The sequence below is a fragment of the Polypterus senegalus genome, chromosome 3 (genome assembly GCF_016835505.1).
Source record: "Polypterus senegalus isolate Bchr_013 chromosome 3, ASM1683550v1, whole genome shotgun sequence".
Taxonomy (NCBI): Eukaryota; Metazoa; Chordata; class Cladistia; order Polypteriformes; family Polypteridae; genus Polypterus; species Polypterus senegalus.
In genome coordinates this window covers 46,421,784-46,437,512 of record NC_053156.1, presented here as the reverse complement: position 1 = coordinate 46,437,512, position 15,729 = coordinate 46,421,784, and the positions used below count along the sequence as shown (strand labels likewise).

Genomic DNA, 15,729 nt, shown 5'->3' with positions numbered 1-15,729 from the left:
GTCAAGTTGGGGAGCATGCACTGGTACAGTGCATTGCCGCACCCACTACACGACAAAACAACTTGAGATACCTGTTTGCAACTCCCCAGGCAGACACGCGGCCCAGTCCCACCCTCCAGAAATGACCCTCTATCTACCGCAGCCAGGTGTTACATGGGCGACCCCTTGGCCTGGTCCAGCCACTTGGGTCCCCAACAATGAGGATCTTACAAGCTGGATCACCCTCGGGGAAACGCGCCACATGGCTGTAGTGCCGTAACTGACACTCCTTCACAATGCAGGTAATGTGCCTCATTTGGGACTCCATGAGCAATTGCTCATTCGACACAAAGTCAAGCCAACGGTACCCAAGGATTTTCCAGAGGGACACAGTACCAAAGGAGTCCAGTCTTCATCTCAGGTTGCAAGACATGGACGCTATCCAGTGACCTGAGACGAAGACTGGACTCCTTTGGTACTGTGCCTCTCTGGAAAAATTTTTACCTCATTGCAATTAAATCATTGTTTGATAGTTTCCAGCATGCCCTTGTGAAAGATTGTTAAATAAATAAAGTTCTTCTGTTTTCTTTCACATGCATCACTGACTGGAGAATCCAGAAGAGCACAGATAACATAATTTGCTGTTATAAGTTCTATGGCTGTGCCACTCAAATTCTCACTCACTTTCAGAAATTTAGCCCTGTAAATCTAAAATTTTTCCCCTACACAGGGGCTTTACTGACCCATACTTCCAGCCCAAGACCTTCTTCACCTGCAGCCCCTGAGTGAGCAAATACCAGGCCAGTATTGTTTGTTTTTTCATGGTATCATGATCAATGGCATGTCACTTATCAATATCATAAAAAAGTTTTTGACAGGATCCACTGATGAAAAGGCCTGAGGCTGTCACCCCACTCATGGCATGCTCTGTGCTCAAATATAAGTAAGTAGGTCCCCATGCCTAGTCTGTGTTACATGGGTGCCTGTCAAAGTTCATGTCACACAGCGTCCTTCATTAGCTGAAGTAGATGTTCAACAAACGTTCTGCTCCTCAGTTGTTGGAGTGTCTCCTCCATTTTGGTCTGAGGGTTTGCCGGTCACTAATTTTCCTAGCAAAACCTGCTGACTTTGCCACTGTAAAATAAGAACAACGTAAGAAGAGTTAGAGTCCCAGGTGAGAAACTCCTGTGTAACTGTAACTATTAGAATACACCCATGTTATGATTTACACCTGTTTTCAGTCATCAAGTAAAGAAAAAAAAGTATGAGAGTATTTAACTAGTCTTATCTATATTTATTTAACTTCCAAGCATATATTTTTTCTGGAGAACTGAGACTGTTCTCAGGACAAATTTTTTCATATTTTTTTAGAACTTTAAAACAGTCTGGACATGAACAGGACATTCAGCCCAACAAAGCCCACATGTCATATCCTCTTCATTCTTCTAAAATAACATTAAGTCGAGTATTGAATGTCCTTAATGTCCTACTGTCTACCACACTACTTGGTAGCTTATTCCATGTTTCTATGGTTTTCTGTGTAAACAAGAACTTATATTGGGCAGTGGTCCATCACACGCACATTCACTTACACACCTTCATACAGGGCACATTTAGAGTTTCCAATCAACCTAACCAACACATCTTTGGAAGGAAACTTAAAACTCCATTTAGACAACTCTTGGCATGGGTTTTGAATCAAGCTTTTAGACTAAGAGGCTTTACTGCTAACCAAAGATCCTTTATGCTTGCTAGTTCTGATATACAGTAATTTAGTATTGTTAAATGACATACCAGATACTAGAATAGTTAGTATTGCTACCACACCACTCTGAACAGAACAATGTTGAATCTGGGCTATGTTTGTTTTTGTGTCAGTTTAGTTTTTCTTAGTTATACCAATTTTCTGCCTATTTATTAGAGATGTGCAGGTTAGATTGATTAGTGTCTCAAAAGTAAGAAATTGACTGAAATAAAAACCTGATGCCACTGTAGCACTCTAGGCCACAGTTGTCTTCCCAAAGCCTAATAGGATTAATATTCTCCGTTCTCTTTCATTCCTCTTTTACGAAGGTAGCACAGGTATATATATACAGTATTGAGTGGCATGGTGGCACAGTGGTAACTGTAAGGAGACCTAGGTTTGCTTCCCAGGTCCTTCCTGTGTGGAGTTTGCATGTTCTCTCCGTGTCTGTGTGGGTTTCCTTTGGGTACTCCAGTTTCCTCCCACAGTCCAAAGACATGCCGGTTAGGTGCATTGGTGATCCTAAATTGTCCTTAGTGTGTGGGGGTGTGGCACCCTGCCAAGGGTTTGTTTCCTGCCTTGCACCCTGTGTTGGCTAGGATTGGCTCCAGCAGACCCCCGTGACCCTGTAGTTAGGATATAGCGGGTTGGATAATGGATGGATGGATATACAGTATTTTTTTTCCTGGACCCTTTTTATATCATTTGCTCTTCCAAGGAGCTTCAATTTCCTGTCACTATTCATTGAGTGGATATAAAGGTGATGCACTGCTACAAGTACGGTGTTGTCCATATCAATGACAGGATGGATTGGTCTAACAACACAGAGGGGATATATAAGAAAAGGCAAGGTAGATTCTTTTTTCTTAGGGGACAGTGTTCCTTTAATGTGGGTAGTGACAACTTTCACATATTCTAGAACAATTTTTATGCTGTGGTGTGCTGGGCCTGTACCATCACTTCAAGAGAGGTTCATCAAATCACCAAGCTAAGTGAAAGTACAGGGTCAGTTATTGGATGTAATTTGGACTCCTGGAGGTAGTAGAGGACAATAGGATGAAAACAACACTGATGGTGATTATGAACAATGCTGAACATCCTCTCTCTGACACACTAACACTGAGGACTGTCATCCAATTATTTATTCAGCGGCTCCTCCTATGGCTGTCCCTTTTTTTTAGTCATTTTGGTGAATATTTGAGAGAGGTTTATTGTTTGTCATAATAATATTATTTATTTATTTATTGAGTTTCTGTAAAAAGTAATGTTTTCCCCTACGGACAAATTATCTATCTATCTATCTATCTATCTATCTATCTATCTATCTAAATTGGGTAGTAAATATTAAACTCCTACTTTAGCTCACTATGAAAGGTATTATATACATTAAAATTGTAATAGAAACTCCATGCATTTATTAGAAGGAAACCTCGTTATTTTTCATTACTTCAGTTTTTCTTGTCATAATATAAGTACCAAATAGGTTTGTTTTTAGAAACATCTTTGATATTAAAATATACCAGTTGGACACTATTTACTATACATTATTACATTTGCAATCATGGAAAATATTCAGTAGATAATAATAACAAGAAGCAAAGCTTTCATGATAAGTGTTAAAAAGAAAAACGTTGTTTGGCAGCGGTGGGATTCGAACCCACGCCCCCGAAGAGACTGGAGCCTTAATCCAGCGCCTTAGACCGCTCGGCCACGCTACCGTATAAGTAACATAGCTTTACTGTTATATATTATAGAATTGGTAATTATTTAGTTATTTGTTGTTTTATTGTATTTTTTTTTGATATATCCCAAAAAATATTATTTTTACTTATTATCCAGCACGTACGAGGTCTGCTAGCTCTTCCGCATGTCTTTAAACGACTGCAAGTCATTCTTGTGTTGTGTAGATGCGTAGAAATGGTGCCCTTCCTACACTGCCCTCTAGAGACACCAGTCAAAGAAAACCGGAAATGTTGCCTATATTTAGAGCCCTCCACCAAACACCCCCCTACCCCCATCCTCATCTTCATCCTCTTCAACACACGTACGTACGCACACACACACGTACATATTACAGGGTATTAGGTTTGTATTTCTGAGGTAATTTTTCTCTTATGGCAATGCCCTCCAAATACGGGTGCTATTTCATTTTTGGGTGCGGGCATATTGTTTTATAAACCTTCGCACTTTTGTCTTTTTTTAGTGTATGACCGTAGTCATTTCCAAAGTGATCTGTGCGTGAGGGTGTTTTAAGAAAAGAGGACGAAGGGTTATCGACCTAGTAAATCTACAGGCAGAATATTACACTTGTCCAGTTCTCGCGGACGATCTCATGCTTTACAAAACTCTTCGATCATCTCAGTCAACCTATTGCGTTAAGCGCAGGTTATTTCCAAACATCCAGCTCACCATTTTAAGTTTACGTTCTACATTACTTATAAGGTTAACTGACGATTCAAAACGATGTTTGCGAGCATGGGATGATCTGCAATAGACTGGCGTGCCTTCTGGGGTTAGTTGCAGCTTGGCGCTGTTGCTGCCAGGCTGTGGCGTTCCTGTGCTGAATTAAACACATTTGATGATGGTCATACAGAATGTACTTTATTCCTATCCCTGCCAATGTGGCCATTAATAGAATGGAGAAAGAAGATGAGCAAGACAGATAATAGTGATTTTGTGGGGTTAGTACAAAACTATACAAAAGCAAATTATCTAGTTCACACTTCATTAATTAGCAGAACGGTTACCCCTCCGGTATGGTGAGTGAAGTGTAAGCAAGAAAACGAAGCATTAAGGCATAAGTCAAGGGTATTTTTAGCATCATGTATTTAGCTTGAGTGAGAATATTTCTGGTAATTTTATTGCCAAACAATTTACCAAGATGTTCTTGAATGTGAATTTGCGATTATGCTGCAAATATAAATTTATCTGACAGGGTCCCACTTAAAAATAACAGTTGGAAATATTGATCTATTAATTAAAATGACTGTAAAAAGTAAAAGATGTTTTTTGTTCAAGGAGTATTTTTATTAAATAAGCAACAGTTAAGTTTATTATAGAAATATAAAAAATGAAAGAAACTTAAGCATAGGCAGTACAAGAATTTTGCCTATATAATTAAACCATTTATTGACTTTGGCTTTGTATAAAGATTTTACAAGCAAGGTGCTATACAAGGTGAAAGGAAGAATTACACTACAAGTATAAGATATCAAAAAGAAATTCCCATGCAGGGTTACTTGGATTAATCCCCATGATAGGGTGAAGAGCTCAACAATACAGAAAAATATTGAAGTAGGAACTCATTGTTTGGGCACGTGGTTAGGTTACCTCCTGGAGGATTCCCATTTTGGGGTCGCATTGATATAAGACCTGGGACACAGTTGAAGGATTATATGTCCAGACTCAACTGGCCTGGAAGTATCTTGGAATTCTCCAGGAAGAGGAGGAGAAATTGCTACTGAAAGGGTGGCCTGGCCTCTCCAGTTTAATATGTTGCTACTGTAGCATGTGAGTGAATGAATAAATGAAGCAAGAAAAAATAAAGTTAAAATAAACATGACAGCACCAAAAACTAAACATGTGCAGTGTTACATTATAGGAATATCCTGAGAGGCTTTTGATAAAAAAAAATGTCTTCCTTGTATGTTTTAAAGTTTTGTCAACAAAATACTCGAAAGGATCATAGATCCACAGAATTATGAAACTATCTATGAAAGAAAAATTTGAAGTCATCAGTTGATCTAACTACATGTGACTGAATTTTGGGAGAAGAGTGGATCTCAGGAGGAAACCCAAATACATACAGAGGGAGTTTTTACTCCAAGAATCAAGCCAAGAATCAAGCCAAGAATCACACCAGGGATGAAATACTCTGATAGCCCCAAACATAACAACTGGCTGAACAGTTTATTGTGGTCAAGAGGAAGGTGATCTGGTAGCAGATGCTCTTTTTGTGAGACTTGTGGGTTTCAATTCATTCACACATGATTTAGACAGTCATTAGAATAGAAGGCATTCTGAATTACATTATGAGCACTTGGAAGGACTGGAAAAAAAACGGACAAGATTTCTGTTTATACAGTAGATTTCTCATGGGCTGTTAGTACAATCCAGCTCCACATTTTATTTGACAAACTGATTGATCAATTCTGTTTCGACCATAACTTGCTGGGGTGGATTCTGGACTTTTTCACTAACAGAACATGAACAGTGATTGTTAATGTCTGTTTTTTGGATAGCCATAAGTGGGACACTACAAGGATACTGTCTCTCTTATTCTGTTTGTCTTCTACACAAATGACTGCAGGACTTCACACAAGGATAGACATATCATGAAATATGCAGGAGGACAGCCTTGGTTCTATGTTGATCACTTTATTCAGCGGTGTGATTGTTCCTATTTACACTTAAATATATCTAAGACAAATAATATGGCTATAGATCTAAATGCTCTCCTCCTTTTGCTATCCCAACTTTAATTAAAGAGACAACAGGGATGACGGAGCATGACAAATATCTAGGGACTCTAATTGATAATAGGAAAGACTTTATTCTTAACACTAAACACATTTGTAAGAGAGGGCAGCAATGGCTTTTCTTTCTTAGGAAACTCAATTGCTTTAAAGTGGACAAAGCTATAACAGCATTTCATTTTCGTGCCATCAAGTGTATAAATCCTTCAGCAACACATTTGAGAACTCTTTTGCTCCCATAACTGTAAGCATTTTGAATTATGGTACTGATTTTTGAATTATTATTTTGTTTACTTTTGAAGGTAATGTTTCATCTTTGTAGTAATATTGAGCATGTGTACTTATGGTAGCACTAGTCTTCAGCTGTTGTGTCTTGGCTTATTTTCTTGTATTTGTGTAACGATATCTTATATTTTGCACTTTCCTGTTACAAACAAGCTTCCCTCTAACATAATAAAAGTCTAACCTAATAATATTGTGGTTTAGAAAATAATCAACAAAAAATTCTAGTTAATGAAAATTTATTGACTTACCTTTACATTTACTTATTTGACTGACACCTTTAACCAAAGTGACTTACAGTTGTGCTTGAAAGTTTGTGAACCCTTCAGAATTTTATATATTTCTGCATAAATATGACCTAAAACATCTTTAGAGTTTCACTCAAGTCCTAAAAGTAGATAAAGAGAAACCAGTTAAACAAATGAGACAAAATATTATACTTGGTCTTTTATTTATTGAGGAAAATGATCGAATATTACATATTTGTGAGTGGCAAAAGTATGTGAACCTCTAGGATTAGCAGTTAGTTTGAAGGTGAAATTCGAGTCAGGTGTTTTCAATCACTGCGGTGGGTTGGCACCCTGCCCAGGGTTTGTTTCCTGCCTTGTGCCCTGCGTTGGCTGGGATTGGCTCCAGCAGACCCCTCATGACCCTGTAGTTAGGATATAGCGGGTTGGATAATGGATGGATGGATGTTTTCAATCAATGGGATGACAATCAGGTGTGAGTGGGCACTCACTCTGTGTTATTTAAAGAACAGGGATCTATCAAAGTCTGCTCTTCACAACACATGTTTGTGGAAGTGTATCATGGCAAGGAGATTTCTGAGGACCTCGGAAAAAGAGTTGTTGATGCTCATCAGGCTGGAAAAGTTTACAAAAACATCTCTAAAGAGTTTGGACTCCACCAATCCACAGTCAGACAGATTGTGTACAAATGGAGGAAATTCAAGACCATTGTTGTGTACAAATGGAGGAAATTCAAGACCATTGTTACCCTCTCCAGGAGTGGTCGACCAACAAAGATCACTCCAAGAACAAGGCATGTAATAGTCGGCAAGGTCACAAAGGACCCCAGGGCAACTTCTAAGCAACTGAAGGGCTCTCTCACATTGGCTAATGTTCATATTCATGAGTCCACCATCAGGAGAACACTGAACAACAGTGCTGTGCAAGGAGAAAGCCACTGCTCTCCAAAAAAAGCATTGGTGCTTGTCTTTAGTTTGCTAAAGATCACGTGGACAAACCAGAAGGCTATTGGAAGAATGTTTTGTGGACGGATGAGACTAAACTAGAACTTTTTGGTTTAAATGAAAAGTGTTATGTTTGGAGAAAGGAAAACACTGCATTCCAGCATAAGAACCTTATCCCATCTGTGAAACATGGTGGTGGTAGTATTAATCTTTGGGCCTGTTTTGCTGCATCTGAGACAGGACGGCTTGCCTTCATTGATGGAACAATGAATTCTGAACTTTATCAGAGAATTCTAAAGGAAAATGTCAAGACATCTGTCCATAAACTGAATCTCAAGAGAAGGTGGGTCATGCAGCAAGACAACGACCCTAAGCACACATGTCGTGTAGCCAAAGAATGGTGAAAGAAGAATAGAGTTAATGTTTTGGAATGGCCAAGTCAAAGTCCTGACCTTAATCCAATCGAAATGTTGTGGAAGGACCTGAAGCAAGCAGTTCATGTGAGGAAACCCACCAACATCCCAGAGTTGAAGCTGTTCTGAACGGAGGAATGGGCTAAAATTCCTCCAAGCCGTTGTGCAGTAATGATCAAAAGTTACCGGAAACTTTTAGTTGCAGTTATTGCTGCAAAGGGGGGTCACACCAGATACTGAAAGCAAAGGTTCACATACTTTTGCCGCTCACAAATATGTAATATTCAATCATTTATCTTAATAAATAAATGACCAAGTATAATATTTTTGTCTCATTTGTTTAATTGGTTTCTCTTTATCTACTTTTGTGACTTGAGTGAAAATCTGATGATGTTTTAGTTCATATTTATGCAGAAATATAGAAAATTCTAAAGGGTTCACAAACTTTCAAGCACAACTGTACAACATTTATGATACGATTAGTTACATTTGTTTTCGGTTTTCCAATTAGACTGGTAGGTCAAGTTGTATAGGGGCCACTGCCATGAAGAATAAGTGTGCCAGATTTCAACAAAATTGGTCCATGAGTGGCCAAATGTTTCCATGCTGACAGATCAACAGACAGGCAGACAGACATGGGCTATTCCTATTACATGTGAGCTCAAGCAAAATGATTTATGTTTACACCAGAGTTGTTTCTTATCATGTGTTAGCATAAGACCCATTCTTGAGTCTTTAGTTTCTCATGTACAACTTCTGTCTCATTTTGTAGAACTATTAATTGTTTTCTTAACGTACCTGTACAGTACAGTACAGTAAGGGTTCTCAAGCCCTGTCCTAGTGGCCCAATATGGCTGCATCTTTTATTTCAATCAGTTTTACAATTAGTAGTCATTTTATTTGTAACTGATATTATTGATCAATTTTCGTAATTATTTTTTTTTTTTTAATATTGCATACCAAAAAGTGTAGTAATGTGAGATTTACGTTTAATAGAAATGTAGAAATATTTGTCTTGGATGCTATAGCTTTAAATGCTTAACACTCTTTTGTTGTTTTTCTAATAATTCTTTTTTTCTTTGGAGATTCCTTAATTGTTTTCTAATAATAACAATTAATGGCAAAAGTAGTTGACACTAGAGTAAAGTGAATGCTAAAAGGATAGATAGATAGATAGATAGATAGATAGATAGATAGATAGATAGATACTTTATTAATCCCAAGGGGAATTTCACATAATCCAGCAACAGTATACTGATACAAAGAAACAATATTAAATTAAATAGTAATAAAAATGAAAAAAATTAAAATAAAATTAATGTTAGCATTTACTCCCCCGGGTGGAATTGAAGAGTCGAATAGTGTGGGGGAGGAACGATCTCTTTAGTCTGTCAGTGGAGCAGAACAGTGACAAAAGTCTGTCATTGAAGCTACTCCTCTGCCTGGAAATGACACTGTTCAGTGGATGCAGTGGATTCTTCATGATTGACAGGAGTTTGCTTAATGCCCGTTGCTCTGCCACAGATGTTAAACTGTCCAACTTTACTCCTACAATAGAGCCTGCCTTCTTAACAAGTTTGTCCAGGCATGAGGCGTATTGCTTTATTTCCCAATACTTATTACATTATTTCACAATGTAAATTATGTTTAATTGCATTATTTTGCAATGATATTGCCTGCTGCAGAAGAAAAAATTGTGTACATGTGTGTTTCAGTCATTTAGTGACATAACAGACATAATAGGCATATACTGTACATTTAATCCTACATTTGCTCAGGGATACATTTAATCACCCAGTTTAGGGTCACAGGGAGCCAGTGGTTATCACAGCAGCTATGAGAAGCAAACGTTGTGGATGTTCTGTATGCAATTGAGTATCAAAAATATATCCATAAAATATCTATTCAGTTGTAATTGAGTTATTTTCTATAGATATTTTGAAACAGCATGATCTGATGGCATAGCAGCCGATGTTCATATCTTAAATCTTTAAGGCTTGGCTAGGGGATGGAAATAGGAAATGGATGTAATTTATTTCACAGCACATAAAGGACTAAACATATTTCACTGATTGAGAAGTATTAATGACACATTTCTAGTATTCAGTACTAAAACAGGTAATCACATACAGTTAAGCATGCTCACTGATTCTAATAAATCCAAAAAGTGCATGGGGAGAATATGCAAACCCAATGCAGACCCTGGTGCTGTGAGGCTATCTATCTATCTATCTATCTATCTATCTATCTATCTATCTATCTATCTATCTATCTATCTATCTATCTATTTTAAAACAGTTTTTAAAGTTTATCTTGATTAATTTTAACTGCTAACTGTACTTCTAATTTTTATTCACGTCTTATCACTTATTTGCAAGCTACAAACTTGTGTAACCTCTACCTCAATAGATGTTACTAGACATTATGTGCGTGCATAATGTTACTGTTAGCAGTTGGCAATGTCGTTGCAAATTACACAATAATTATTGAAAAATAATAGTTTTGCAAAATAATGCAATCATTTTGCAAAACAAAGTAGTAAAAACATTTTTCTGAGTGTTGGGAATAAGCTTCATTAGCATAATATTTATTAAATAACATCTTAAATATCCAAAACACTTGGAAACATGTAATAATAATTATGATAATGATGATGATGAAAATCACAAAATACAAGATTTAACATACACAAAATTATCCTTTGTTACATTCCAACAAAAAATGATCAGACCTAGTTTTGTCTTTTCTGGATTGACACTAATACATAGAAATACTGAAATAAGGTAGGGGTCTAATTAAAATGCAAAGATTAGCTGGCACAAAAATCTGCAACTACAATGAGTCCCAATGGTGAACATGAGAGCAGCTGACATACAATAAGTATGAAAAGTTAATGACTTTTTTTCTGTCAAGTAGAATTGATTATTCTAAGGCTATTCAAATAATTCGAATACTGCTTTGACATTTATTCATAACACACAGTAAAGAGTATTATTAGACCTAAGAAGTAGGCCCATGTAACTCCAGCTTTTAAATCACTGTGATAACTTCATGGTGAGGCAAGAAATCGTTTTAAAATCTTACTTTTATTATATAAAGTCCTAGTGGTTTAGACTCCCCTTTCATTACAAAAACCTGTTAATGACTACACTCACAAGCATGTATCAAAGCAATAAGGCAGAGATTTTCTTCAGATTCTCAGGATGAAGTACCGGTAGTCAAATCCTGGAATGATCTACATGCTATTAATGGACATATCAATAATAATAATAATGAAGGATGAAGAGTTGGTATTTTAGCATGGTTTACACATCTAAAACTGTTGATAAAGTTGTCGATACCAATTTTTAATAATTTTGGGAACTGTTGTGATTAGCTATTATATTACTAAGGATCTGCTGTGGTGCTTGCTGTGAGAATGCAGTGCCTTCAGAAAGTATTCAGACCCCTTCACTTTTTCAACATTTTGTTGTGTTGCAGCCTTGTAACAACATTTATGTGATATAATCTACTCTTGTATTTTGCTCTGTACTTGGAATATTACTATCATACTATTGTATTGTATTGAGGATTACTGTATTCTGTTCTGTGTATTGTATTGTATTGTATTTACCCGATTTTTTGACACCCAATGCATGCCCAACCTTTCTTGAAAGGTGTCTCTCTCTGAACTGCCATTCCCAAGGTTTCTTCCATTTTTCCCCCTACAAAGTTTTTTTGGGAGTTTTTTTCTTGTCTTCTTAGCGAGTAAAGGTTGGTGGGCTGTCAAAAGACAGTGCCTGTTAATGCCCATTGTGTGATTTTAGGCTATACAAAAATAAGTTGTATTGTACTGTAATGAAATAATTTAAAATAATTTTCCCCTCATCAAGCAGCATTCAAAATACCAGAATGACAAGATGAAAACAAGATTTATTTTTGTAAATTTAAATAAAAAACTTAAATATCACTTTGACACAAATATTCAAACACTTTACATGGTATTTACTTAAACCATCTTTGGCAACGAATAAAGCATGAAGTCTTCTTAGGTATGACAAATGTTTTGCATATCTGTGTTTGAGGATTTCTATTGTCACACAAGTGCGATTAGGAGACAGCTAAAGGGCCTGAATAATAGTAATTCCATGCCTCACCAGGTGGCAGCGTGGTGCACTAATTGTCTCTCTCAATCCCTAACATACCATTCTCTGCAAATCCCGCCCAGTTCTGGAGGCACCTATGACGTCATTTCCAGTTCCGGCGCTGCCAATTACATCACTTCTGGTCCCAGGGCCACTGATGAAGTCACTTCCGGTTCCGGCTCTGATGACATCACTTCCTCCACTTGTCTTTAAAAGTCACCATCTTAAGGCAACAGCTCAGTTCTGTTTTGGACTCGCATGAACAAAGAACTCTTGACAATTTACCTCTTTGCAGCCAGGATATAATATAATGGTGGCTGCGCCAATCCTTTTCATTTCTCATCATGTTTTTTGTGACACTATTTATTCTTTTCTTAGTATCCTCTCAAACTTTGTAAGGTTGGATGGAGACCATCAGTAGACAGCTATTTCAGGTCTCTCCAGATACATTCGATTACGTTCAGGACTGGGCTGTGTTTGGGATATTCTATAGCATTCCCAGTGTTGTGCCTAAGCCATGCCTGTATTGTTTTTGCTTTGTTCTTAGGATCATTGTCCTGTTCGAGGGGGAAACATTTGGCCCACTCTGAGGTCCATAGCAGGTTTTCATTAAGGATATCTCTATATTTTGCTTTGTTCAGCTTTCCCTCAACCCCTTCTAGTTTTCCTGTTCCTGCTGCCGAACAACAACACCAAAACATGTTGCTGCCACCACCATTCTTCACTGTTGGGATGGTATTGGACAGGTGATGAGCAGTGCGCGGTTTCCTCCAGACATGACACTAATTTTGGTTTCTTCAGACCAGATAATCTTGTTTCTTACAGTCTGGCAGTACTTTAGGTGCCTTTTTGCAAACTTGAATTCGCTTCCATGTTTATTTTATTGAGCAGAGACTTCTGTCTGGTACTCTGTTGTAAACACCCAAATCAGAGGAGTGCAGCAATGATGGTTGTCCTTCTGGAAGTTTCTCTCATCTCAATACAGTTTCTCTGGGAGTTCAGCCACAGTGACCATTAGGTTCTTGGTCACTTCTCTTACCATAGCCCATCTCCTATGATTGCTGAGTTTCCCAAGTGGCCAGATGCTGGAAGAGTTGTGGTTCCTCCAAACTTCTTCCAGTTAAGACTTACGGAGGCAACTGTTCTCTTGGAAACTTTCAATGCTGTAGGAGATTTTTTGTAGCCTTCCCCAGATCTGTGCCTCAACACAATCCTGTCTGTAAGTTCTGCTGGCAATTTATTTGACCTCATGGCTTGGTTTTTCTGTGATACACATGTCACCGGTGGGACCTTCTACAGACAAGAGTATGCCTCTCCTAATCATGTACAGTCAATTGAATTGACCACAGATGGACTCCAAACAAGGTTCAGAAACATCTCAGTGATGATCAATAGAATGGCATCCACCTGAGGCAAATCTTAAGTGTCATAGCAAAGGGTTTGAATACTTGTGTCAATAGAATATTTCAATTTTTTTTATTTTTAATAAATTAGCAAAAATTTCTAAAATCCTGTTTTCACTTTGTTGCTCAGGTCAGGTCAGGTAATATTGGGGAGCATGCACTTGTATAGTGCATTGCCGCACCCCCACACAACGAAACAGTTTGGGATCCCGGTTGGCAACCCCCTAGGCAGACACACGGTTCAGTCCTACCCACTGGAAATGACCATCTATCTGCTACAAGCAGGAGTTATTTGGGTATCACCTTGGACCAGCCACTTGGGTTCTCAGCAATATGGATCCTGCTAGCCAGATTACCCCTGGGGAATCATGCCACATGGCACGATGCAGGTAATGTGCCTCACTGGGGACTCTGTGAGCAACTGCTCGTTCAACACAAAGTCAAACCACTGGTACCCAAGGATTCTCCAAAGAGACAAAGTACCGAAGGAGTCCAGTCTTTGTCTCAGGTTGCTTGACAGTGTCCATGTCTCACAACCGTATAGCAAAACAGAAAGCACCAGGATATTCATCTTTTTGCAAAGGTATCAGGAGTACCACACACCCCTTTACAAAACCTCATGACCTCGCCATGCTTTACCAGTCTATTTACTGACTTCATTAAAAGAGTCACCAGAGACATGAATGTTGCTGCCAAGGTAAATAAACCTCTTGCCACAGTCGACAGCCTCTCCACAGACAGACACATTACTGATGGCTGTGCCCAATAGATCGTTAAAAGCCAGGATCATGATTTTTATCCAGGACACTTGCAAGCCCAGATACTCAAGACTCCTCACTCAGTCTCTTGAGAGCCCTGAGCCTCCATTGACTCACTCCATTGAAGATCACAGCATCACCGGCAAAGTCAAGATCAGTGAGTCTTTCTTTACCAACTGATGCTCCACAGCCACTGGACCCCACGACCCTGCACAACACCCAGTCCATGCAAGCATTGAAGAGGGTAGAAGCAAGAACACACCCCTGACAAACCCCAGAATCAACTGGGAAAGCACAGAGGTTCTGCCTCCATTCTGCACAGCACTCACAGTACCAGTGTACAGGCCGGCCATGATATCCATCAACTTCAGTGGGATCCCACAAAGTATTAGGATGTCCTACAGGGCAGCTCAATCAAATGAGTTGAACGATTTATGAAAATCTACAAAGGCTGTAAAGAAACTGCTGATATTCACGTTTGCATCCGACAAGAACCGTTAGTGTCAGGATGCAGTCGATGGTAGACATCTTAGGCCAGGCTGCTCTGGTTGCTGGTAGGTGAGCAAATATTTGAGGATGATTCCAGAAAGGATCTTACCTGGCACCGAGAGCAGTGTTATCCCGCTGTAGTTGCCGCACTCCAGGCGATCACCCTTCCCTTTCCAGATAGGAACAATAAGTCCCATTTTCCAGGCAGTTGGGATGACGCCCATCTCCGAAATGAAGCAAAGATTGCTTGCAATGCCAAGAGGAAAGTCTTATCACCAGCCTGGAGAAGTTCACCCTGGACACACAAAGATCCCTGCAGCCTTCCCTACCCTGAGCTGTGGTTCACCACCTGTGCAATCTCAGTGAGTATGGGCAGATCAAGGCTAACTGAAGGATCGGCCACAAGAACTGTGGACCCATAGATGTCCTACATTCTACCCAGAGGATCAGCTTTAAACAGCTGCTCAAAAAAGTCAGCTCAGCGGGTCATAATTGCAGCATTATCCATAAGGACTGTTCCATCACCTACCTTAACTGTGACTCTCTGAAAACAACAGATTTTGATGTGTGTAATGCTTTGATTCCTCGATGAGTAGGAAGTGTGTCACTAGACCATAGATGCTGAGTCATTTGCTCACAAATTCCTTTTAACAAATGCCTTCTTACCTGCCCTCAGAGCCCTCGCAGCCATCCTCCTCAGTTCCTGGTACAGAGCGGAGTTACTATCAAGCCGTGCACTGCAAATCCACTCAATAATATCCATTGTGTCCTGTGAGATGACATACCTTCTTCTGGGGACACTCAGCAGCCTTCAGTGTCTTGTCACAGAAGGTCTCCCATATCACATTAGAATAGGCAGTTGCACCGAAG

General features: G+C 38.9%; 1 non-coding gene across 1 annotated transcript; it reads right to left on the bottom strand.

The window, feature by feature from the left end:
- Positions 1-3,359: 3,359 nt before the first annotated feature.
- trnal-aag lies at positions 3,360-3,441 on the bottom strand. The gene has a single exon. It is a non-coding gene; the product is annotated as a tRNA-Leu (tRNA).
- Between the last annotated feature and the right edge of the window lie 12,288 nt (positions 3,442-15,729).